At 34.4% G+C, this 24,453-nt stretch overlaps 1 pseudogene; it reads right to left on the minus strand.

The window, feature by feature from the left end:
- Positions 1-2,762: 2,762 nt before the first annotated feature.
- The window catches only part of LOC120154895, a 31,130-nt pseudogene continuing 9,439 nt past the window's right edge, over positions 2,763-24,453 (minus strand).

Raw genomic sequence — 24,453 nt, forward strand, 5'->3', positions numbered from 1 at the left:
TAGAGGTTTTACGGTATTTAGTATTGATATATTTTGATTCAATTTGATCATGAAATTTTATTTTTGATCTTTGATTATGACAAAAATATTAAATTTGAATAATAATATTTATTTTGTGACAAATTAGTTAAAATAATAAGTCAATAAGAAATATCCTAAATTACAATAAAGATTTACAATCACAATCATAAAATAAGCACATAATTAGAAAAATTTCATATAATCATTTAAACAAAACTAGTAACTTAAGATCATATAAGGATCATACAAGGAAAGATTAAACATAACCCAAAAACTCGGACAAAGATAGATACAAACATATATAATCGCATCGGTAAACGAACCACAAAATGAGATCAAACTATTGAAAGACCACCGACAAACAATGAATCTGACTCAAGCGACGTGAGAAGCTATCTACGAATGCAAATCGGGTATGCAAATCTAATCTGAGGGTTCAAAGTAGGGAAGATCAACAATATATTAGATAAACACCATATTGATCAGACGTGACGATGTCAAATCAACCCTTAGAAAAAAAGATAAATGAAAAAATGACCAAAGAACCGAAAAACATGCCAAAAAACATAAGAAATCGTGTCATCATAAATACAGATGAAAACATGCAACACAAGTAGACTTATTGAGAATAAAAAATAAAAGAAAATAAAGATATGATATATAAAAGTAAAAGACAATAAAGAATACCAACGGTCGGCAACCAACATTAAAGTTGGTGCTACCACCAATCAACAAAGACGAAAAAAAAAAGAGATGAGTGACACACCAATAAGAGAAAAACTATTTCACAAACATGATATACTTTACAAATATAGTGTTTTTACCAAATTCTCTTCATATATCTCTACAAAACTCATCCTATAATAAAGATCCTGAAAATTATTGAGATCACAAAAAGACTACATCTCTAATAATTCTCTCCTCCATAATGCCAAAAATGCATACCTAATGAGCAAAATTTTTCATGAAAAATCTTAATCTATAAAAATTTTACATAAAAAATATTATTCCACAAATTACACCAAAAATCTAACTTAATTATTAATCACAATTTCAATTAGTACAGAACAATCTCCATTGATCCAAATTTCATTAGAGTATTAGCTTTTAAGTCTTCAATAACGTCAAATCTATGTAAATGAACATCTATTAAAGTATCGTTGGATCATTCAGAATTACTTCCCCTACAACAAAAACCTCATTGCAACAAAACATTATTACACATCTCCAAGCTTGCTAACACAATGTATAGCAACAAAATCCCTTGCCGGATAAATTCTCAAAGTCACATTATTATGAGTCTTAAACCAGAACTCTTGTATCATATATAAAAGAAATAATCAAAATAAAATCAACATGAAACAAATCATATATAAAAGATTAAATTTAATGTTGTTCACTTCTGTCTACCTCTGATTATTTGGTATTTTATATTTACGTGTGACATTTTTATGTTTTTATTCATGTATTGGATATATTGTGATTTTAAAATGTTGAAGAATGTTTTTGGAAAATTTAATGTAGTCCATCAGATCTAGTTGTAACGTATATGTTGAGTTTAAGGAGCTACATTTAGATAATACAATTGATGTTTCCTCATCGTGTCAAATAATGTTATTACTAGTAAAAATATCTTGATTAAATTAAGCAAAACAATATTTTTTTGTTGAACAAGATTACAGTGGGTAGGAAGGCTATGTGAAGCATAAAAGAGTTCAATTTCGTGGGAATAACAAATTTGAAGATATAATTATCTTTGAGGATCGGGGCCGTGTTGTGCATGATATTACTCGTGGTGATACACTTTTTTTTTAGAAAAGTTGACGTTAATGATAACCATGTAGATGTGAAGACTAAATCCAAGCTTAGGAAAAGCTTGGATTCAGTCAGTGTCCATTACTAAAGATAACACATTTGAGCGGTGTTGTGCTAGAGGTGGAGAACGTGTTCATTGAAGTGAATAATTGTTTTTTGTTGAGTTTGAGTGTCTCATAAAATTTAGGTGTCCTGTATCAATACTTTCGCACTTTAAAATTCACATCAAGGTGGAGATTTGTTAGAGTTTGACTCAAATTCAATGTGACACAAATTAATTAAATTAACTGGGGAATTAAGAAACCAAATTTGATTAGAGGTGAAAACTTTATTTTTCTTTTACGTAGAAAATCTACTTTAAGTAGATTTATACTTTATAAGTTTCTTTTGTAATTAAGTATTTATCGTTATAAATAGATACTAATGGTAAGAGTTAAATATCAAATTTTTTCTTTCTCCAAAATCATCTTATATTTTCTTCCATCATATTAGTGAAATTCTTATCATTTGTCTGTGGTTTTTCTCCTGTGAGCTTTCCACTTATATCTCGTTGTTCTTTATTTTTCTTTTTCGAACGTTTTTTACATATTTATCGATAATTGTTCTAATATTATAACATAATATAATGTATTATTATATATTTGAGAGTGTTTAAGTACATAATATTCTTGGATTTATATGTAACAGAAAACATTGTAGAAAAAAATTAAGTGATATAAATTTCATAATTTATAAAATAATATAATTTATTAAAATTTTAAAAACCAGTTGAGCTAAAGTCTCGTAGAATTCTAAGATTGGGTCATATGGCTTTTGCTTAATAATATATACATCAAAAAAGGAAAAGTGATAAGGGTACAAACTTCATCCCATTCATCCTCAGAGGTGGCAAGCAAAGCCCATGTATTTTTTTACAAAGTACATGTATGCATTTAAATATAATTCATCTCATTCGCCTTCTTCCTTGAGTTTTGTAGAAAGTCTTGGTAAACCAATTAGGTTTCCTTTTGAGCGCAACATTCCCAATCACTGCTCCAAATAGGAATCCACATCCATAGCCCAGCAAGATTACCTTCCAATCCAATCCACCCAGTGATCCTTACTCTTCTGAACTAGTTGAAGATGGACTTGGCAATGGTTGAGGACCTCCAGAATTAGTGTTACATTCATTTAGCACTGGTTTTCCACACAACCCCCAGGATTTCCTTCAAAGCAACTACTTTGAAAAGTATCAAATTGGTGGCCCTGCGGTATAAGCCCTGTCAGATGATTATGAGAGAGGTTGAGGACCTCAAGGAAATTAAGTCCAATACTCAACTCCAAAGGAATTTTTCCCTCTAGCTCGTTCCTTGAAAGGTCCAAAGCTTCAAGATTAGTGAGCTTCCCTATAGCTTTCGGGATTCCTCCAACTAGATTGTTATTGGAAAAATTGAGCAAGTGAAGCTCTTTGAGATTACCAATGGATTCTGGAATTTCTCTATCGAATCTGTTGCAGGAGAAATCAACGCCCGCAAGAGTACGAATGATCTTTGTGTAGTGCATTTCTGTGCCTTTGTTTGTGATTGTCATCGAGTATGCATAAGACCTGGGAACTTCCATGGCATTTATCGTCATATCCGAATTTTCAACCATATAAGAAGCTTGTTTGTCTTTCCCATCTAGACTTGCCATGGTAATCCATCTTTCAAAGTAACCTGATGGCAGTGTTCCATTTAATCGGTTGTGAGAGAGATCGATGACTCACAACTTGGGGAAGACGATGAGATTCGACGTAGGATCCCCTATGGTACCATAAAGTGCATTAGAGGATAAAATAAAAATATTCATCTCCGGAATAGACCCCAACCAAGAAGGAATGCATCCTTAATCTGATTGTAGCCACTTGACCAACCACCAGGAATAGGACCCTGCAAGTTGTTGGACCGCATCTTCAGTACTGATAATTGCTTGCTGAAGTTGCTCAGACGCAATGGCATCTTACCACTCAAATTATTCTGGGAAACGTCGAGAATAGAAAGAGAGCTGACATTGCACAAAAGCTGTGGGATCTCTCCGCTGAGAGAATTGTTTGAGATAGAATAGAAAAGAGTAGACATGGGTGGAACAGGGAGTGAACCTTGGAGAATGTTGGATTCAAGTTTCAGATAATGTAGTTGAGACCAAGGAAGAACAATTGGGAATTCATCGAAACCAGTGAGAGAGTTGTTTGCAAGGTCTAAAAAAAGAGAGTTTCAACGCTCACTTTGGACATCCATTGGGGTATGTGTCCCTCAATGTTGTTTGAAGAAAGATCAAGAAGCTGCAAGCGGTGTTTGTTTGCGCAAGAAATAAGGGAACTCTGTTAGATGGCAGTATCGCAACCCTATATCAACAAACTAAGAACCGGTGACTCTGCTATTATTTCTTGAAACTAAATGGAAATCATTGAATGACAAACAGATTTTGCAAATTCTTCAGCTCAAGAAACGTATCCATCTCGAGTACGCCACCCAAACTATTGGAGTCGCAGTAGAAAAATACAAGTTTCTCGAGTCGCGGGAGTGAGCTTGGAACTGATCCTTGTAGCATGTTTAGTTGCAGGTACAAATGAGTGAGTTGGGTCAGGTTGGTCAGCTCAGGAGGAATAACATCTGTTAAATTTTTACAGTAAATTTGATTAGTCCAACTTGAAAGAGGGGGCACAAGAATTTTATCCTGTGGGTAGCTGAGCTCACCTTTAAAAGAATTACTACCAAGATTCAAATGATTGAGCTTGGTGAGATTGCCAAGCGTCGGCGGTACTGACCCTGTGATGTAGCAATGAAGAGGAACCATCAACCTCAACTAGATATACTCCAACTATATAAATTAATAAGTATTGAAGGCAACTCACCCATAAAAGAATTGATTGCAAGATCCAGAAACTTGAACTTGGGGAGATTACCCAACGTAGATGGCACTAACCCTGTGAAGTTGCAGTGGCCGAGTCCCAAGAATTCCATGGAATCAAGCTTCCCAATTGATGCAAACATTTTAAGATTGTTGCTGAAACTGAACTCTGGCAAGTAACCTGTGAGATCCAAATTGCGTAACAGCCAAATAGTTTCAAGCTTGGGAAGCTGGAAAATGGCTGATGGAAACATGACCTGCAGTCCACAACCCTCGAGATAAAGGGAGGTGAGATTCGAAAAGTTGGCCAACACACTGGGAACCGGACAAGCCACATCTACGTACGAGAGATGCAGCTTCTTCAAGCTTGTTAAATTCTGTATCAAGTTATTCAGATCTGGCTTTTTTGAGTTTCAACAACTTCCGAAAAGGGTTAGAATCTTGATTATGTGAGAGAACCAGGGAAGATAGCCTATAGAGCTTTGAAATTTCTGAGGGTATTTGACCAGAAAATACAGAACTAGACAGGTTAAGATACATGAGCATGGAAAGATTCGCCAACGCAGAGGGAATGACAGAGTGATTACAATCATTGAAAGCCAGGTTAAGCTTTTGAAGGTGAAGGAAGCGAAAGAGAGTGCTGGAGGAATTGATGGAGCCATAAAGGCAACCACTGCTGAGGTCAAGGCCTATCACCAGACCGGTCATTTGGTCGCACTCTACGCCATCCCATGAACAGCAATCCACACTTTCTGAATCCCAATTATCAACCTTAGGATACATGGTAGCAGCACATGCGTGCTTATTGATGATGAAGCTCTCCTTGAACTGCATCAAAGCAAGACGCTCATTGCTGTGAAAAAGAGTGATGGCTGCTCAGATGAGGAAGAAAATGCAATGAATTGGAAAAGAGCTACGATGAGAAGAAAGCATGAAAATGAAAGTGAAGGCCTCAGAGTATAGTTTGATATTTTTTTGGTCTTCTTTGATGTACTAGCCTACTAGGAGAGTGAAGATAATTTTTTTTATTTTTGAAAATTTCTATATAATTTTTTCTTTGATTAAAATTTTATAAATTACTAATACCATTATTTATATAACACGGTTATATACATTAATATTTATATTTATTTAGTATGCAGATAAATATTTATATTTATTTTTTATATAATTGAATTAAAAATAATGTTTCGCGTGTATAATTACTATATTTAATTTTTTTTCTATATACAATTAAAATTAAAATGTTATGTATATAATTACAACAAATTTAAAAAAAAATATTACACCATATATTTATCAAATTTTACACTAAAGAATTAAGAAATTTCAAGTTACGCTCATAAACTTTCATGTAACTCGAGTACTTTTCTAATTTTTTCACTAAATTACGATGGCATGTATTAAGTTATATAAGCGTAACCAGGCATGTTGACGATGCTTGAGATTGACACTTTTTATTCGATAATTCACATGCTTTAAGAATTTTTCACTACTGAATTGAGTTGTTTTTGTTTATTTTTTGTGCAGTGATTAGTTTATTAGAATTGGCAGTAAAAGACTGCATTTTGCACCTTTTTTATTTTATTGGTCATGGTTGGAGATATGGGCACGACGCGATCTGACGTGATAACTTTCAGAAAATCCAGTCAGCAACAACGGTTTCTTGAAGCAGTCGAGTCAACATTATCTGGAAGAGGGTGGACTAAATATTTAGGAATCTAATTTAAGTTTGAATTCAAAAACACTTGGATTTATCTTTTAAGATTTAGGATTATTTTCATTTTGAATTTCTTGTTATTTTTAGGGATTTAGAAGCCTATAAATACCCTTCATGGTAAGGCTTGAACATATATTGTTTTTACTTTGTTATTTTCAGCATTTTTACTTTAATTAAAAGTTTCTGTTTTTTCTTTTTACTTTCTATCGTTTTCAAATTATTTCATTTTACAAATCTATGCTAAGTATGATAAGCAATAGAGAAAATAATCTCAGTGACCAAAAATGCCTTATAGTATACGATTTTAACCAATTTTTTTTGGGTTTGCCAAAATGACCAACAAAATCGCAATGCGAAATAAAAATCGCAACGTGATCTCCAGAATCACAAATCAGTTACCAGAATCGCAACGCGATTATGAAGAATCGCAATGCGATAGTACAAATTCGCATTGCGATTTTCCATAATCGCAACGCGAATATGAAAATCGCAACGTGAACATATAAATCGCAACGCGATTCTGACTATCGCAATGAGTATCCGTAAATCGCAACGACAATACGTAAAATCGCAACGCGTATCCGTAAATCGTAACGAGAATACGTAAATCGCAATGCGTATCTGTAAATCGCAACGAGAATACGTAAATCGCAATGCGTATCCGTAAAAGATGATTTGTAAAAGTTGATTTGTTTAATTGATGTGAACATAATTCTTATTTGTGCTTGTTTAATTGATTGAAATGTAATGGTTGATTTTGTTGATTTCAATCTGCATTATGTTGAAGGCAAAAATGACTATCACAATACGAAATGAAAATCGCAACGAGAGAATCGCAACGCGAAATGAAAATCGCAACGACAAAATCGCAACGCGAAACTAAAATCGCAACGTGAAAATGACTATCGCAATGCGAAATGAAAATCGCAACGAGAGAATCGCAATGCGAAATGAAAATCGCAATGAGGGAATCGCAAAGCGAAATGAAAATCGCAACGCGAATTTAGTTCTGCGTTGCGATTTTAGTTTCGCGTTGCGATTTTCATTTCGTATTACGATTCTCTCGTTGCGATTTTCATTTCGCATTGCGATAGTAATTTTTGCCTTCAACATAATGCAGATTAAAATCAACAAAATCAACCATTACATTTCAATCAATTAAACAAGCACAAATAAGAATTATGTTCACATCAATTAAACAAATCAACTTTTACAAATCATCTTTTACAAATCAATTAAACAATCAAAAAATAAGCAATAATTCTTATTTCCTCATCTACTATTGAATCAACTTTTGCAGCCATACATCATTTTCACGCAGCTCACTTCTGAGATTAACCTGCAGAAACCAAACATTTGCTCAAACAACACTTTCTACACATCTAAAACCTACAAACAGCAAATTATTGAATTCTAGGTACTTAACCAAACATTTTCAAACCAAAAGCCTATAAACTTACCAATTGTTTATGGACATTTTTATAACGCGGATGCAGGTAGGCAGCGTCTCGTATATATCGATCTAGCCATATAATGCCAAAACCACAAGCCTACTGCAACTCTATCTCTATCGGTGGGAGGTAGATACTTTATACTTCCTATGATCAAACGCTCCAATGCCAAGTATACGAGAGGACCACAATCCCCTCTGACTCCTTCCGTTTGTTATGGCGCGGTCTCGTCTCTGCTAACTGTAATATTGAGCTTCTTTGGCTTCTTGTTTCCAGAACGAGTCCAATAATTTATCGCATCCAAGAATTTAGCCAAATGAGAGCTCCATCCCTTAATAATATCTCTTAAATCAGCCAATGATATGTAATTTATCATGTTGTCATATACTATTGCCTTAAGGGATGGGAGCTGAAGCTCGACGAGAAGCCAATGTTTACGTTCCAAAACAGGGATAAACACCTGCAATCATAAGTAAATAATTCATTCATTTGCGCACTTATTTATGAATACCTTTAAACTCAATCTAAAATAAATACTAACCTTATCGACCTCCCACCATGCAGGATAAAGTTTAGCTTGTCCATTGCCCAAACGCAAATGATTCATCTCGTTGATTCTTCAAGTGAACGGCGTTTAAAGACGTCGGCATAATTGTATATCGTGAATTTCTTTTATTTTCCTTAAGTTTCGTAATTATTAGAAGACGTGACACCCACGTATTTATATGTTGTTTTACAAAAAAAGACATATATTAGTGACTTACATAAATTTTAAAAAAAAATCAAATTGAAATATAAGAAAAATATAAGACTTACCCCTCCATCGAAATAGCCATTGTCTTCGACCCCTAATAATACACCCCACCAAGACCGATCAAGCAACAAATAGATATCATCGTTGAGCTTGCATATGTCAGTGAAACACCCCTGGCTCCGCTCATGTAGATAAAAATCAACTGCGGTCTTAGCCCAAAGGGTGTTATCCAGAATTGTGTCCGGTAGTTGTCTCCTCTCCACTTCAGATACCGGAATGGTACTGGCCGGTAACTCATACGAGAGCCAACTCTCATCCATCATGTCCGATACGTCAGAGGGTTTCTCAAGAATCTTACATATGACGCCATGTGAATCGGGCTCTTGAATTGTGGGAGGGACATCTTCAACGATGACAGTGGCCTCTTGAACGGTGGGAGGGGACTCTCGAGGAATGATAGGGGCCTCTTCAACGATAGGAGTGGACTCTTGAGGGATGCCAGGTGAGTCGGGCTTCTTCTTGCGGTGTCTTCGCACTATTGGGGTGTACGGAGACTTAATAGCACGTGCACGCTGTCTGATGCGTGAACTTCGTCGTGCAAGAAAAACCCGACGTAAAGCATCCACCTTATCGGGCCGCTAAATAATTAAATACAAAAATCAGTAAATAAACAGACATGATATTTATCATCAAGTTAAATATGAAAAATCTTAAACTTACCTCATTGCGTAGAGTATGAACCTCATTTTGCAACGATACTACCATCTCACATAGAGCGGCAACCTCACCACGTAAAGTAGACACCTCCACACGCCATGCACCATCGTTATCGCGTAGAGTACCAATCTCCTCACGCAAGGCATTGACCTCATCACGTAACTCCCTTGACTCATCCCGTGGAGGTGGAAGTGGAGAACAGGGAGATAGAAGTCGTGGCATCTTTGCCGGTCGCCTATCATGAGGTGATGGTGGAGAAGAGGCACGATGATGTGATGGGATAGGTGATGGCTCTCGTTGTAGAGGTGTATGGGTCGATCAGGTGATGGCTCTGGGTGAGGTGATAGCTCTCGAAGTGGAGGAAGTGGAGGCTGCTCATCATTTGTGCCATCAAAAAAACGTTGACTAGCTTGCCACCAATCAGTGGCAAGCTCAGCCTCTGTGGGTGTCAGTCTCTATAATGGAGTGTTGGCCTCCTAAAAATATAAAATCTCAAACAAAGTTAAACGTCTACTATTAATAACTTGTTTATATATGATAGTATTTGCGTTAACTTGTCGTAACCTGTTTTCGTCCGGGCACGAATTTTTTACTTGGCGGGAAAAGTGATGTGAATAAATGGTTTTAAAATAATTTGGGAGTCGCCATCGGCCTTTTGGGTAAGGTAGGTCGAATACCTAAAAATCATCCTTTAAAATAGTTTTTAAGAAAACATCGATTAAAAGATAAACTGATCTGCGTTTTAACCAAAAATTCGTTCTTTTTAATAATAAAAAAGGATTTGTGGTCGGTTACGTTTAGGGAAGGATTAGCACCCCTACAACGCCCAAAATTGGTACTTTTTAATTAGAAATTGTCTCTATTATTAGAAATTAAAAATTCAAAAATATATTTAATTTATAATCCTATTATTTTAAGATTATAATTATGAAAAATATATATTAATTTATATATATTTATAAATAAAATATTTATTTATTTAGAAATATCAGAAAAGGACTTCTAGGTGCCTTAAGACAGCTTTTTTCTTTGATATTAAAAAATAAATAAATAATTAAAACAATTAATATATAATTTATAAAATAAGATATTTATTTATTTAAAAATATCAGAAAATGGACTTCTAGGTGCCTTAAGACAGTTCTTTTCTTCGATAAAAATAAATATTAAAAACGTAATAATTTAAATAAAACTAAATTATAATTTTTATAATATTTAATTATTTAAAATACCAGAATAGGACATCCAGTTGTATTAAGACTGTCATTTTCTTTGATATTGAAAATAAATAAACATTATTATTTAAACGAATATATGAGTAATATTTTAAAATATTAAATTAAACATATTGAAAAAGATAATAATAAAAATAAATTGTAATTAACTAATTACTAAAACAAATAAAATTAAAATAACAGGAAAAAATGTAAAATATTTAAATTAATGGACATAATTCAAATTAAAAAAAATATTAATAGTGTAATAAATATCAATTTGAATTAAAATTAAAATTATAATAATAATAAGGGCTAAATAGGTATTTTACCTTAAGATACATAACTAAAGTAATTTAACTCAAAATCAAAGATTTGATTTCAACAGGAAGCACACAATATTGGAGTTTTCAACCTAAAGCAGGTAGGTTTACTTTTCTATCAAAACAAAAAAGTTTTATTTTTATAATAGATAAAACAAAAACATCTTTTTTAGGTTTGAATTAGGGGGTCTTTTAATCAATTACTTGGTTTCAACTATACAGCTATTAATACGTGAATTAAGGGGCATATATATATATATATATATATATATATATATATATATATATATATATATATATATATATAATAATGACTAAAATTAAATAAAAATGAAATGAAATATAATAATTAAATTATAATAATAGAAATAAAATAAATTTGCAATTAGATAATAATCAAATCAAATAATTAAAATTATAACAATAAATTAAAAAAAAAATAAACTTATGGTAAAAAATACTAATATATCAGTAATTAAAATGTAAAATACCAAAATTAAAGGCTCTAATTCAAAATATTATGAAACTTATATAATATTGGTGTAATTTAATTTAATTATTATCCAGTGATTAAAATATAAATTATTAAAATTTGAGAGACTAAATCTGTTATTTACCATAAATATATATATTTACTGATAATGACTAAATTATAAATAAAATAAAATTAGAATACCGAATTTAAAATTACAGAAATTTGATTTAAGTGACTATAATGAAAGCTTACAAAGCTAAAGGCGTCGTGGAAATGGTTTGGCCATTCCCAAAATTACGGATATACCCCTCCCCAAAATGGCGTCGTTTAGGGGAGGGTATTTATACCTTTTATGGCCGGCCACAATGGCCATCTCTTCTCATTTTTTCTTTCTTTTCTCTCTTTAGAAGAGAGAAAATATTTTCTCTCAACTCTCTCTTCAATTCTCTCACCGGAGGGAAGAGAGTTCCGGCCGACAGCCACGCTTTGGCATCGACCACCACCGTCGACCACCGTCACCGGTGGTCGGAAAATATAAAACCCTCTCAAAAGATAGATCGAAACGATCTAAAACCGAATCCAACCCTCTTCTTCTATAAAACACGTCTTATTCACGTAGATCTACAAAAATACCTTCGAGTATTTCGAATCTTTTTGTCATGCGTGGATGTTTATTGTTTCTCCGGTGACCGTGGAGTCCTCTTTGGTAAGTTCTTTCTCTTTCGGTTTAATATTTGTTGGTTTTTGGTTGTTTATGGCTCTTGGTTGCTGGTCGTTGGTCTCTGTCTCCTCTTTCTGTTTGTTCGTCGTTGTTGTAGTCTCTTGTTCTCCATTGCTCTCTGTCTCTTTCTTCTTCTTTTTTTGTTTGCAGGTGAGCCAAGACTTTATAGCTTCGATGAAGCTCTTGTCGGACCGGTCCCAGAGGGGTTTCTCGGTGAGTCACCATAGCTATGGTGGTGACTCACCATAGAGCTCGACGTGGGCGGATGTTATCATGACAACAGAACTTATGGAGTCTTCTGTTGATGGCGTCGTGGCAGCGGCGGCAGCTGGAACATCGTTGTGGCTACAACAGAGGTGGCGACGTGGCCCTAAGGTGATGATACCCTAGGGTTTCCTGCTTGGGATCATCTGGATCGTTGGATCATAGCCAGATCCAACGGCTGTGATGCTGGCGGCTAACTGCTGAGATGAGAGAAACCTTAGAGTTTAGGGTTACTGTTGGATCTCTACTTGGGTCTGGAATTTGATAATTGGGCCTCCAGATTTGTAAAATGGGCCTCCGGGTTTTGGGCTTGTAATATTTAATAAATAATATATATTATTAATATTAATAATAATTTTAATAATAATAATAATTTTAATAATAATAATAAATTTAAATTTAAAATGAAAAAATTGATGTCTACAGCTGCCCCTCTTTGCTCATCCTTATGTTAACAAGAATAGAGCAAAGACGAAAAAGACAATAATAATTTTTTCATTTGGCTTCTTTTGAACAAGATGGAAATGTTGAAAACATCATGAACTGAAAGGCTTACAGATGACCCGAAGGTTTTGAAAACATCATGCACTGAAGGACTTACAGATGACCCTAAGGCTTTGAAAACATCAAAAAGCTCCCGAAGGCTTTTTGGAAACATCATGCACTGTAGGACTACAGATGACCCTAAGGTTTGAAAACATCAAAAGCTCCCGAAGGCTTTTGGAAACATCATGCACTGTAGGACTTACAGATGACCCAAAGGTTTGAAAACATCAAAAAGCTCCCGAAGGCTTTTTGGAAACATCATGCACTGTAGGACTTACAGATGACCCTAAGGTTTTGAAAACATCAAAAAGCTCCCGAAGGCTTTTTGGAAACATCATGCACTGCAGGACTTACAGATGACTCTAAGGCTTTGAAAACATCAAAAAGCTCCCAAAGGCTTTTTGGAAACATCATGCACTGCAGGACTTACAGATGACCCTAAGGCTTTGAAAACATCAAAAAGCTCCCGAAGGCTTTTTGGAAACATCATGCACTGCAGGACTTATAGATGACCCTAAGGTTTTGAAAACATCAAAAGCTCCCGAAGGCTTTTTGGAAACATCATGCACTGCAGGACTTACAGATGACCCTAAGGTTTTGAAAACATCAAAAAGCTCCCGAAGGCTTTTTGGAAACATCATGCACTGCAGGACTTACAGATGACCCTAAGGCTTTGAAAACATCAAAAGCTCCGAAGGCTTTTGGAAACATCATGCACTGCAGGACTTACAGATGTGGGAAATAGTTTACTAAGTAAGAAACTATGAAAATCGTTTTCTTACTTTTCAACAATTTCATTTTTAGAAAAGATTGAATGAGAAACTATGGAAATCATTTTCTCATTATTTTTCAAAATAACATGTTGATTGGGTAAAATGCCCCAATCTCAAGATAAGGCTGTTAGAAATAGTTTACTAAGTAAAAAAACTAAGAAAATCGTTTTCCTACTTTTCAACAATTTCATTTTAGAAAAGATAAAATGAGAAACTATGAAAATTGTTTTCTCATTCTGTTTTTTTTTTTTTTTGAAATAACATGTTGATTGGGTAACATGACCCAATCTGAAGATAATGCTCATTTTTGTAGATTGCATACATCTCTTCTTCAGATGTTTGCATGATTCTTGTATTTGTGGTTTTGAATACCTTCTTTGTGTAAAGTATTTTTTACCATGAATCTTCTTGTTCTTTCGAAGATCTATAAAACTTATGTTTGAATGCACTCAGATGTATCAATGTAATGCATTGTCTATTGTGTAAATGATATTCTTATGAATGCATGAATGTTGATACAATCTTCATTTTACTTCAAAGTGGTGAACTAGGTCTTCCTTCACTTCATCATTTACTTCCAGGGTCACCTCTGGATATCAGTGTAGAAACTTATGCTGTCAGGCTTGCATTTTTACAGAATCATCTGATCAACTTGTATCTTTGTGCTTTCTTTGCTTCATTTAAGTTTCAGAGGAAATGTTTCATTTATGAAACTCTGGTCGTAGTCAAAATTATGACCCTGATGCCCCATTTTGTCTTTGGTAACACCGACTTTCTTTGTCTGGATTTATGTAGAAATTCAATAAAGCTTTCATCTTTGAAAAGAGAATATATATGTCTAACTTAGCGGGGATTAATTAGGGGAGTAGAGTCTGTTCTGATTTGACTCTTGAAACACATCAAAAGGAAGATTTATTCCAATTCCTTTCATGTCTTCACATATAATCAGATCTCGAATAAGGCAACTTGGACCATATAATGTCAAGATGCTTAACCACAACCTGTCGTTCAATCATAGTTGGCTCCACTAGTTTCTTGTTGTTAAAATTTCTGCTTTCCTTATGTGGAAAGAAATCTTCATTATATCTTACTTCTAATCTTGGGGTTGAAGAAGACAGATTTCATCTTGGACCAATAAATGGAAACCATATGATCGTAACATTGGTTCAGCATCAGAATAGCAGGTTCGTAAAACATTTGGCAGTGCATTGATCCTTTCCTGTGGCTTCTGCTCAGATGTTCGTAAAACATTTGACAACACATTCATCCTTTCCTGTGGTTTCTGTTCAGATGTTCGTAAAACATTTGACAACACATTCATCCTTTCCTGTGGCTTCTGCCAAGATTTCTCAATCATTTAAGCTCTTTGCCTAATGTTCAAAGCTTTTGAATAACGCCACAAGACCACTTGAGAACAAAACTCAGTGGGGATTCAAGTGTAATGTTGGTATGACCAAAAAGTTGGTCAAATTCACAAAATGTGCTGGTATCGAATTGAATAGGAGATACCGACAAATCTTGATATCATCTCTGGAAAAGGCAAATGTGATACTGATCATGCTTTCTTTCATAATGAGCATTGTAGAAAGTAGAAACACTTCAGCTATAGGATCAGTGTACAGAAAGATATCCGTGGATTTCTTGCTGCTGGGGATGAAACGCACATGATAAAACCCAAAATAGATGGAAACTTAATTCATCTTGGCTAGCAATGATGATCCCAATAATAACGGGAATAACAGTAATATAATTGAGAGTCGAGTCTCCCTTTTCAATGTCATCAAGTAAGCAAAAACTATTGTGAAAAACAGCTTTGTAATTCTAACAGTATGGTTGAAACTAACTGCCAAGAATCTCAAAGAAATATTTCCAATCATCACCGACATACAGAATGCAAAATTCAAAGCCGAGATTTTGAGGAACTGAACTCTGGATCGAGTAGTCTGCCTGGGGACCATCTTTATCCATGCAATCATGATGTAGTTTATCAAAGAACACACTGTCATGTGACACATGGTTTAAGAAGATTGGGTATTTGAAACCATATCTGCTGAGTAGATATTTGTTCAACAACATGATCATAATATAACTGCTTGATGAACGAAGCAATTATGTATAGTCAGCTCCACTATCACTGTTTCACCATTTTCATTCTTCACACCTTTCTGTCTCATTGGAAATATTTGTTCAAGTCAATGGTCTTGACACAGGATGTTGTGGGCCTTCAGTATGCCCCAATATTGGCTAATACAAGTGTTCAAAATGCATCAACAGTTCTGATTCTGATTGAAATAGGCTTTCAGCATGCCCCAGCATTTTACTGATAAATATTCAGAATATTTCAACATTTCTGATTCGGATTGAAAAGGGTTTTCAGCATGCCCCAACATTTGCTTCTTGTTAATATGAGCCTTCAAAATGCCCCACATGTATCTGTCTGAAGTGAGCTTTCGAGATACCCCAATATTTTGCTTCTGATTCAACTCTCAATGTATATTTAACTGGAATATCATGATCCTCATGAGGTCCAATTTTGACAATGCACTGTGGTGCTTGTAGCTTTCTTCATGCCCCAAATCTGTTTATCTTAAATACTCTCATTCTAGTGTCACTGAACAGCAGTGTTGTCAAGTAACTGGAGAAATTCTCTTCATGTTGTCACAAATTTAAGAAGTACTCAATCATTCTGACAGAAACGTCTGAAATGAGGTGACCATTTTCTGTATCTGGAGGGGTCTAGTCAGACATAGCAGTATAAATAGCTTGGTAATCCGTTCCAGGCTGACACAGTGGCTTATCATCTTTCAGTGAAAGCCATCTCTGAAATATACTTTTCTATGGGATAGAAACCAATTTATGCAAACAGTAATCTGATGCAATAACAAGACTACATATACAGTGGTACAGGCTCTTGAAAAATCTACACCCATGCAACATGTTGATTCTGATAATAACTCATCTGATTATGAAACGATCTTTCAGGATGATTTCACAGATATTGATAGTTCTTTCTGATACCGAGGAAATTCTGAATTCTGATTCTGATGAGGAGAATAAACTGTTATACTTGACAAAAATGGGATTCTCAGAGGCTGAGGCTTCAATAGCCATGGAGATATGTGCTCCAGATTCATCAATTGCAGAGTTGACAGATTTTATATGTGCTGATCAAATGGCTAAGGCTGTTGACGTACTTCTTCCAGTAGAAGGTAGGAATTCATTATACAATGACCCCAATTACAAGCAAAGGCGAAACTTGGGCTATGATTTTTGAAAAGGGAGAAGCAGAGGAAGCTTGAAAAGAAGCTTCTTAATGAAGACGATCATGTAGTTCATCTTTCAATTTCAATGATTGGTTATGGGATTCCTACCGAACCAGATCAGATAACTCAAAGAACACTTCCAGAAGATGCTATTGGGTCTTCTTATTTCTACTATGAACAAATTCATCTTTTAAATCTAATGATTGGTTTTGGGGTTCATACCAAACCAGATCAAATAACTCAAAGAACACTTCCAGAAGATGCTATTGGGTCTTCTTATTTCTAATATGAACAAATTCATCTTTCAAATCCAATTATTGGTTTTGGGGTTCATACCAAACCAGATCAGATAACTCAAAGAGCACTTCCAGAAGATGCTATTGGGGCTCCTTATTTCTACTACGAGAATGTGGCACTTGCTCCAGTTAACGTTTAGACCGAAATATCACAGTACTTATTTGATGTAGAGCCAGAATTTGTAGATTCAAAGCATTTTCATGCTGCTACACTGAAAAGGGGCTATATTCATAATCTGCCAATTGAGAACATATTTCCTCTTATCTTGTTTTCTCCACACACTATACATGATATTTTTCCATTGACAAAGAAATGATGGCCTTCCTGGGATCCAAGAACAAAGTTGAACTGTTTATAAACATGTACAGGAAGTGCCAAATTGACAGAAAGGATCTGTAAGGCTCTTGAAGCTTATGACAATGAGCCACCTTCGAGTATCCAAAAATATGTTCTTGATGATTGCTGAAAATGGAATCCGGTATGGGTTGGAAGGAATAAAGTTACTCCATTTGAACCTGATAAGGTGGAAATGCTTCTAGGTTTCCCTAAAAACTATACACGAGGAGGAGGATCTGCTAGAGATATGTTCCCCAGTGATATCAATGTCCTGTCTCTTTCTGGGATCAGTGATGCAAAGGTCGCCTTCTACTGTCTTGGCATATCTTTGTAAACAGATGTGCAAGAACTGAATGATAATCAGTTTGAGCAATTGATGAGTAGATTTAACGAACTCGACCTTGTTGTCGGTGGCATCAAGCGTAACAACCTTACTGGAAGAAATAAACTTCATCAGGATGAACTAGAAGATTTTTTTGTTGGTGCATTTTCTTGCAATGATTGCTACGACAGCTGTCTCTTCTGCTGCTCTAATATATCCCACTCTTTTCAAATCATGGAACGGTTTAGTTGACAATAAAACTGGTCATCTTCAACTTTTGGAATCCTGTAACCAATATTACCCTATATAAAAGACCTATAAGAGCAGATTCTGTTCCAATGTCTTATTCTATTCCATAAATCCTCAAATTCAAATTCAACAATCTTCTGAAGGACATAATGAATATCATCTTGACAAAGAAAATGATCGGCATAGAAGAAGTAGCAATGATGTATCAAGACTTGAGCCAGCATCACGGCATAACCAGAGTGCAGGTAGTGACTTGTTCATGGCTCTATGATGTAATCTTCTAGAGAACATGAATTGATGGTTGGGGAAAATAATCTTTCTGGTGATTCTTATCGCCCTCGGCATGAGATAAACGATAATCTTTTTTGATGAACTACTAATAATGTCTTAGGAGAGTATCACAAGTTCAATTCTCCAGACTTTCTGGCTTCTTGGACCACTTGCCTTCAAAAATGTGAAGTGCTTCATTATTCTGGCCTCTTTCATTCTTTTTCTTCAACAGAGGTAGAATAAGCAACAATTTGCTTCAAGGACCTTCTCTATTTGAGACTGTCCTGTTTGAAAATGTTTTTTTCTCCTTTCTTTATTGAAGAATGAAAGAATTTTGTAAAGTATTACCCCTTTCAGGTTCACAATATAATCAAATCATAAGCATGAATTCAAAGAATATCAAAAGAATCAACAACTCTGTAATGTTTGAGAATTATAATTCTTTGACAAGTATCAAGATTTGGTTTGATTTCAGGATGGCTTTCCTATTTTCTATGTTTACATCTATTTAAGATGTCACTCCTCTCTATCTCTTTGTGAACTTTGTCACATGCCTCACTTTAAGGACTTGGTATTTTAACCGGATACGTACAAAATGACGCAACTAGGATTGCCAATCACTAGACCTTCTAGAATTCTTCCATTTCAATTCTCTGGAATCTTTCATTTAGAATCATCTAATCAAAACAGTGCGAAAATATCGGTCTAAAAATGAAATTTCTGAGTGCTTGTGTGAAGTTGACTATAACAGGTGTTTCACAACTCCCTTAGTCCATTTGTTAACACATTTGCCATTTTGGCTAGCTGAATTCAGCTTTATTGTATATAATAATCACTTTTATCAGGTTAATTGAAACTTATCCATAAAGCTGGGGCGATTAACCAATTGCTCTAGAGGGACAGTTTTATTGCATATAATAGTATAATAAACTAGCTGAATATTATCCATAAAGCCAGGGCGATTAACTAATTTCTCTAGAGGGACAACTCAAACTTTATTGTATAATAATATAACATGGGTGTTCAAATCCAATTTCTTAAGCTTGTTAAGAAGAACCTGTTATAGTCTAGGTGTTTTGGTGGAATTCAGAAAATATCTTTGTTAGAATTCAATTCTCAAGCAACTGACTTAAACTAGATTTACCTATTTGTGAAGATTACGTTCATCATTGAACGTCATCAATAGAAAAATACTCTAGTCAGTTTTGTAATGTAATACATCAATGATGCCCCATGTTGTACGCTCCTATATATAAATACCAAGCCTTTTTGTAATTCATTTCAATAGTGTTTGGGTGTATTTCTTCTGATGTAAGGTCAATGGTCCTTGTTTTTCTGGTTTTCAATCCTAATATTCTTTCAAAGATTATAACTCTAATCATGAAGAACTTTTTAATCCAGTTGATATTCAAAGAACTGCAAGATTACAAAATTGACTCAATGCTCATAACCTTAAAAGCAACACAAATTTATTTATTGCACAAAAAGCGGAGAAAGGAACAAAAAACAAGTTTAAACAGGACGCTGAAAATAGAAAAGTACTATAGTGGTAGATAACACTTCCACTTGTTTATGCATCATGCCTCATTATTCCTATAATGTTGGGCATGTAATAAGATCAGGGTTCTTTTCTTCATTTGCCCCCCATTTCTTGATCATTTCTTGTGTCAAAACCCCTTTGTCAACAAGCATCTCAATTTCTTTTAACAGTGACCTACAATTGCCTGTAGAATGCCTCTTTACCCCCAAGTGGAAATTACAAACATTATGTTGATCATAGCTATGAGCAGAAGGGTTTGATGTCACTTTAGTTGGTCTTGGTGTGATGTATTGACCTTTAACCAAATGAGGATACAAGTCTGAAATGGAAGTTTGGAACACTTCCAAAGTTTTTCTTGATCACATGACTTTCTTTGGTCGATCCGAACAGTTACTTGCTCTTTTTCTTTTGCAATTGCGAGGACTCTGGATGCGACACTTATTCACATAATCAGTTTTTGCTTTTTGATCCGTCAGGCTCCTGGATGTGACTTTTGAGTTTTCTTCACTGATTACATTCTCAATTAAATTTCCACTTGTCATAAGATTTCTAGAATTCATTTGTCGGATTTGCCTGCATTAACTTGCAGAAAGGAGCGGGAATGGAATCCCGAAACATATGTGATATCTCCTCTTCTAACATGGGAGGTTGAATTTGTGCTGCCACTCCTCTCCATCTTAAGGCATATTCTTGAAATGTTTCATTGGTTTTCTTCTTTACTCTTCGAATATCCATACGTGTTGGAGCTAAGCCTTTAACATACCGATATTGTCCCAAAAATGCATCAGCTAAATCAACCCATCTCTTGATCTGTTCTTGGGTCAACTGATTGTACCATACTACTGCTGGGCCAACGAGGCTATCATGGAAAGAGTGAATTAACATATCATCAGAACTTAAATATCCTTCCATTTTTCTGCAAAACATTCTCAAATGGATTAAGGGACAACTGGTGCCATCATATTTCTCAAAATCAGGCATTTTGAAATCATGGGGAATAATCAAATCTGGAACCAAGCTGAGCTCTCTTGCTTCTAATTCTTTGTGGTGGGTACTAACATCTTTCATGTTTCTGATTGCTTTCTCTGTCCTCTTGACTCTCTCCTCATATTGTGAATAATTAATGAGGCTATTCTTTGGGTTTGAGTGGGATGCCCCAGGGTATGTTATCTTTCTCGACTCTTCAATTTGATAGCATGATTTCTCTTTAGCAGTTATCTCTTCTTTATCAGATTCCATTCCCTGAATAATTTGATCTGATCCATCTGGTACTGAATCTGACGTTTCTTTCCTTGTATCCCGAGGTAACCCTGTCAATTGTTCTGGCCACTGGTCTTGTAGTCCTCATAAGATTGCTCCATTGTTTTCATGATGATGGTAAAGTAAAATGAATGAATGACCTTGGATTTACTGTTACAAAACCTTTCATTAATTACTTACATGTTTTTATATTTAATGTATATAACAGTAATAAAAAAAATGTAATGTAAATGCGAAAATGCATAAATTCCAAAAATAAAAATGCAAACTGTGCAATTCAAAGGCAAACATAAAGTATGAATGCAAAATGGAAATGCAAAGATGTAAAAAGTAAGAATAAGAATGTAAATGCATGTATGAAAAGGTGTTACTCAAGAGTGATCATCTTAGAACAGATTTCATTGAACACAAAAGCTTCAGTACATCAAACAAAACTTTTACATGTAGGGGACAACTTTTAGTCCTAACTTCAACAAAACTTTACATATAGGGAATAACTTTCCCATTTTCTTCTCTAAAACCAAGTTAGTTTATCAGCTTATGGACCATATTGCTTATCTGGACTGCAGCTTTTTCCATGACATTCTGGTGTTCTTTCATCTCCTATGTCAATTCTCGGAGTTGCTCATTTTCCCTTGTGAGAGAACATTTGTGTTCAAAAAGTTTTTGGACAAGATCTTCATGTATGTTGCAACTTTTTTTTTCAGTTTGGTGACCCCTACTATCCACTCTTCTGAGGTGTTCCCTATGCCAGCATTTTGAAAGGCTTGACTGACCTTCTGGAAATCTTCATGTATGGTTTCCATTTTGGTGCTCAATTTATCGTTTTCAATCTTCAAATGACGTATTTGAGCTTCAAACCTTAGCAAATCTTCTTCTCTCTGGGCGCCCCTACTGATATTCTTACCTTTGAAGACTTTTGTTATTAATCTATCAGGACCCTCGGTTACCAAACTAGGTCGATCATTTACCATAAATTGTAAGGTTCCATGATCCAAAAGACTTTGGACTCGGCTTTTGAAGGCAAGACAATTCTCAATGGTACGTCCTTGAGCTCCGGCATGATATTCACAATGAACGTTGATGTCATACCAATTTGGATACGGAGGTTGGAACGGTTTTATATAATATGGATCCACTTCTCGTGCTTCAAGTAACTTTTCATACAACTCTTTATATGATATAGGTATAGCATCAACATGAGAATCGCCTTTTGTCTTGAATTGAACCTGAGTTTTAGATATCGGGAGCATACTAAACTTCGATGATTTCAGGTTACATGATTTCTTCTCTTCTCTGGAAGCTTTTACAATTGTCATCATTTCTTTGGTATCTCCAGATGACTTGTGAATACGTATGATGATTGTCTGTAACTTCTCCAATTGATTAGGATCAGAAGTCCCTTGCATATTTGAGATTGCAGGATTATGTTCATTAAGCTTTCTCTCTTTCTGTGCAGGAATCTCTTCTCTTTTGGCCAAAACAGATATTCTATCCATCATCTTGGACATCTGCTCTCTTATTTCTCGTATCTCCTCTTGCTCCTTAATGGACACATGATCTCTAGGTGCATAGCTCTCTTCTATCCTCGGAGTTCCCTCGGGATGTCTTTTCTTGGTCACATCATATTTTGTTTGATCATAAAACTTTTTGTCCATTTATGAGTTCTTTCCAATATGATGAACAGTCTTTCAAGTAAATACCTTTTGGTTATGCCATGATCATGCAATGTAAACAAAAGAAATCAATATGAACAGATTAGAGCAATGTAACATGCATAAAAAAAATAAGAAAAAATAAAATAGTCAGTACCAACTAATGGAAAAAATCTATCTATCAAGGTATAAATCTTAACCTCATGCTTTCTAGTTCCATGCTTTGTTTGGAAAATTTATCCTAACCGCATGATTTCTAGTTCGCATGCATTTATTCAGGAAAAAGAAAAGGAAATAAAATAAATTAAAAGCTAGAGCTTATTTCTCCTTTGTGTATACCTATGAACAGAGGTTCAGTATTGTCTTAGATCAGGTGAATTTCTAGGGTTTATTATATATGCAGAGTTTCAGTTCTAGGAGTAAAAGTACTCGAATTGTCCTTGTTGATGCCCCCTTGGGCTGCCAACCCTCAATCATAGTCCACTACAGACTTAAGCAGATCGAGTTCAATTCGAGGGGACGCATTTCTCTATGTCTGTCACGGAGAATAAATTCTCACGAAGACGTAGAGCATATGAACCCCGAAAGTTACTTGCTAGGTCTGACACGGATAATAAATTCTCACGAAGACGTCGCTTTCACTCCCATTTAAAAGGGACAAACTCAATTATAGAGTTTTATGTTATACAATGCAAGTGTTGTGTGTGAGGAGAAATGTTCAAACTTCTAATAGAAAAATAAAAATACCTGAATAAAAAAGTATAAAATTAATAAGTAATAAAAAATTTGAAAGAAAATAATTAAAAATTAAATATACGAATTTTAAATTTCTAACTGATAGAGACAATTTATAATTGATTTTAAAGTTTGACGTTCCCTAGTGGAGTCGCCAAGCTGTCGTAACCTGTTTTCTTCCGGGCACGAATTTTTTACTTGGCGGGAAAAGTGATGTGAATAAATGGTTTTAAAATAATTTGGGAGTCGCCATCGGTCTTTTGGGTCAGGTAGGTCGAATACCTAAAAATCATCCTTTAAAAGAGTTTTTAAGAAAACATCGATTAAAAGATAAAATGATTTGTGTTTTAACCAAAAATTCGTTCTTTTTAATAATAAAAAAGGATTCGTGGTCGGTTACGTTTAGGGAAGGATTAGCACCCCTACAACATCCAAAATTGGTACTTTTTAATTAGAAATTGTCTCTATTATTAGAAATTAAAAATTCAAAAATATATTTAATTTATAATCCTATTATTTTAAGATTATAATTATGAAAAATATATATTAATTTATATATATTTATAAATAAAATATTTATTTATTTAGAAATATCAGAAAATGACTTCTAGGTGCCTTAAGACAGCTATTTTCTTTGATATTAAAAAATAAATAAATAATTAAAACAATTAATATATAATTTATAAAATAAGATATTTATTTATTTAAAAATATCAGAAAATGGACTTCTAGGTGCCTTAAGACAGTTCTTTTCTTCAATAAAAATAAATATTAAAAACGTAATAATTTAAATAAAACTAAATTATAATTTTTATAATATTTAATTATTTAAAATACTAGAATAGGACATCCAGTTGTATTAAG

The sequence above is a fragment of the Hibiscus syriacus genome, unplaced genomic scaffold (genome assembly GCF_006381635.1).
Source record: "Hibiscus syriacus cultivar Baekdansim isolate YM2019G1 unplaced genomic scaffold, ASM638163v2 tig00111151_pilon, whole genome shotgun sequence".
Taxonomy (NCBI): domain Eukaryota; kingdom Viridiplantae; phylum Streptophyta; class Magnoliopsida; order Malvales; family Malvaceae; genus Hibiscus; species Hibiscus syriacus.